Below are 3,737 nucleotides of genomic sequence, written 5' to 3'. Positions count from 1 at the left end.
GAACCCTCCTTTCAAGAACCATGGCAATACCATCCTCTAGTCGTTCATAGTGAGCAACCTAATCAGTGGGGATTCAAGACACAGGATGTGTTTGCAAGAATTATGATGCAAGTTGATGCTCAATTTGAAGCCATGAATACTACAATTTTAAATGCTCAACCATCTCTTCCAATAATAAAGAACCAGATGAATATGTGAAAAGAAAAGAAGACAAGAGATGATGAGATAAATTTAGCAAATAACAATGATGGGGAGTAGCCCGGATCAATTCCCTAGTCTAATAAGTAGTGTCTTTCCTACAATGACTATCTGGTACATCCTATGAATTCTACGTGTGTTCTCAAGCCTTATCATATCTACGCAATCAAATACACAAAGATCTATAATTGTATCTATAGGAATCATGCACATCCAGTTTTGCAACCACCTATGGTAATTATAACTACAACAATCAACACACGCCAAGTACTACAGTCGCATCTATGCAAATCATGCACATCCAGTTATATGACACAAGTTTTAACATAGAAAACAATAGAACTCCATAATAAAGAAAGTAATCACATAGAAATCCATAGACTCCCTATTCGTTCTCAATCAATCCAATTGCGCTCCTAGAAGCAATCCAATAGTAAAGCTCCACTCTGAATCGTGCCTCTCAATCATTGCTCTTAACTCAAGTTGGATGGTGGTGAAGGTTGCTGATAAGTGCTTGTGTGATAAGAATGCGAAGTGGTTTTTCCTTATAATGAGCATTACTTTTATCGGGTTTTAGCGCTAATATGTGTACATTTATGTTACTTTCATGCATATAGGGTTGTGAAGCCAAATGTTACAGCAAGAAGCCAATGTAGATCGTGAATGCACTATTTTGAGGAAATCTTGAGAAGGATCAAATGCGAAAACATAAGTGGGGCTCAAGATGCGAGAATGTGTAGCAGGGCACTGTAGCAACACTATAGAAGAATACTGTAGCAGGGGACTGTTCACAGCTGGCTGAAGAAGGAGTTGTCCAAAGAAGCCACACGGGCGTGTGGAAATTTCACACGGCCGTGCATTAATTTCACACGGGCCGTGTGGAATATTCACTGGGGTTTGTGGATTCCCGATTCCAGCCCTTTCAAAGCCGATTTCAGCAATTCTTTTCTCCATCTTTTCCCCAACTTGAGAGAGGGTTACGGTTAGGGTTTTAAGAGGTATTGGCTAGGGATTGGGAGAGGTTCTACGGCTCGACATCGCGCTCCGTTTGGAAGAAGGTTAGTGGGAGAGCTTTCGTCGGCACCGATCCGGCAAGGTGTATCCTAGGCCGGACAAAGGGACCTTTGGACGAGTAAAGGATTCTCCACATGACCATTGTCACGACTATTGAGGGGGTTTTCTATAGATTTATTACTTTTAGATTCGATTTTATTGATTGTAATTTGCTCCATAGAGAGCTAAGCCCCCTAGTGGGTACTTGGATTGTGAACCCTAGGATGTATTCGTTTCATTGAACCTTGTAATTATTGCTTTCATTAATTCATGTTTTTGTTGAGTTGCAATCTTGAATGCATTGATTGTATGAATACTCCCTTAGAGTGACACTAGGGTTGAGAGTTCTTGTTGGTAACCCTTGTGAGTGAGTGACACACCACGAGAGTTAGACAAAGCTAGATTTGAGAGGGTGAGTCGAGTGGTAGCGGAGCATCCCCTTTTCCCTCCAATGTGATTTATTCTACCTCCAATTCCTCGAGTTCTTTGCGGTCATAGTAGAGTGAATGGGCTAAGGGATGATCTTTCGCTATAGCTTAGTTGTGAGTCTAATGGAGTGAAGCATTGAAGAGATTTTAGCATCTAGGGCTTAAATGTGGCTAGGGGCCTTCCACCTGGACCAAAGGGTTAAGTCTACATATAGGAAGAAGATTTATCACTTGGAATCCCTAGAACTCATTGCAATTCTATACCAGTGCGAGGTTGAGAGATTGTTCAATTTCTCCTCCGGGACATGTATAGGGTTAAGCATGGTTGACCTTAGATTTGGGACCATGTATTAAAGGATCTCTACAACTCATTAATGCATTAGTTAGGAAGCATAATAGAGGATTTTTGTACTTGAAACTATTGTCCTAAGCGGATCAATATCCGAGTACCCCATCTATATCGATTTTCTTACCTCTCTTTTACTTGTGCTCTCTCTCTTGTCTCTTTTACTATTGTTTGCATTACATCTAGTCACACAAATCACTATTCATATTTTACTTAGTTAAGAAACAATTTAAGTATTTTTGCTCCCTACTCCCTGTGGATACGATACCCACTCACCTGGGATTTTATTATTTCGACAAACTTGTGCACTTGCGGGACATAGGCAAGGGCGTTGTCAAGTTTTTGCCGCCGTTGCCGGGAATAGGCGTTTAGAGATACTTTGCACTTTGTTTTCTTAGCTATTCATTTAGTCATTCTATTTCACATCTTCTTTTCTGTCATTCTTCTGATTTGTTTTCTTTCATTTTGTGCAGCTCCAGGTTCATGACCCGAGGGAACTCCTCGATATTGATTGAAGGAGATCCCGAGCTCGAACGTACACTTAGAAGAAAAGAGAAAGAACATGTGTAAGAATAGTCTAATCTAGCTGATTTGGAAGTTGAAGGGTCGGATAATATGGCGGAACAAAATGAGAAACAGAGGACATTATCCGATGATGCCAGACCTTTAGTATTGGGGACACAATCGAATATTGTGTGTCCCCCGATTACAGCTCAGAATTTTGAGCTGAAGCCGGCATTCATCCACATGTTGTAGCAATCCACACAGTTCAATGGTTTGGCCGATGAGGATCCAAACAGTCATATAGAGAACTTTCTCCAGGTGTGTGATATGCTCAAGATAAACAGGGTGACGGATGATGCCATCAAGTTGAGAGCCTTCCCATTTTCCTTAAAGGGGAGAGCGAAGCAGTGGGTACACTCATTACCTAGAGCATCAATTACCAAATGGGAGGAGATGGTACAAGCTTTCTTGCCCGTTATTTCCCTCCCGGAAAATCTGCAAAGCTTAGGAATGAGATCTCGTCCTTTGTATAGTTGGAATTGGAATCTCTATTTGAGATATAAGAAAGGTTCAAGGAACTCCTGAGAAAGTGCACGCAACACGAATTTCCAAAGTAGATGATTGTTCAGACCTTTTATAACAGGTTGAATCCAAGCACAAGGCAACTCTTGGATGCGGCAGCGGAAGGTACCTTGAATAGCAAGACCCCCGGTGATGCCCGTCAACTAATTGAAGAAATGGGGTTAAATAGCTAAAAATGGAATTCTAAGGAGAAGAAGAAGGTGGCCGGGCTTCATGAGATAGATGCAATAACTTCATTGGCAGCCCAAGTGGAATCATTGAGTAAGAAGTTAGACGTTCTAACTTCGAATAGAGTGGCGGCCGTGACTACTTGCACCGGGTGTGGTGAAGGACATGCTCCCTCCGATTACCTGATCTCCATTAGTGATGCATCTTCAGTTGAGAATGTTGATTTTGTGGGTAATGCGATGAGGAATCAAGGGAATCCATATATCAACATCTACAATCCAGGTTGGAAGAATCATCCCAATTTCTTTTGGAGTAACCAAGTCCCACAAAAGGCCATGGGGCCACCGGGTTTCCAACAATAACAAGCCCCAAACATGGAGAACCGAGTTTCCGATTTGGAGACCCGAATGACCGATTTGGAGAAGGCCTTGACTAGATTTGTGCAATCATCGGATACA

At 41.8% G+C, this 3,737-nt stretch overlaps 1 non-coding gene across 1 annotated transcript; it reads right to left on the bottom strand.

The window, feature by feature from the left end:
- Positions 1-3,029: 3,029 nt before the first annotated feature.
- On the bottom strand, positions 3,030-3,136 carry LOC120250951. Its single transcript, XR_005533280.1, has one exon. It is a non-coding gene; the product is annotated as a small nucleolar RNA R71 (small nucleolar RNA).
- Positions 3,137-3,737: the final 601 nt, after the last annotated feature.

The sequence above is a fragment of the Dioscorea cayenensis genome, chromosome 19 (assembly GCF_009730915.1).
Source record: "Dioscorea cayenensis subsp. rotundata cultivar TDr96_F1 chromosome 19, TDr96_F1_v2_PseudoChromosome.rev07_lg8_w22 25.fasta, whole genome shotgun sequence".
Lineage (NCBI taxonomy): Eukaryota > Viridiplantae > Streptophyta > Magnoliopsida > Dioscoreales > Dioscoreaceae > Dioscorea > Dioscorea cayenensis.
This window is presented reverse-complemented; position numbering and strand designations above follow the sequence as displayed.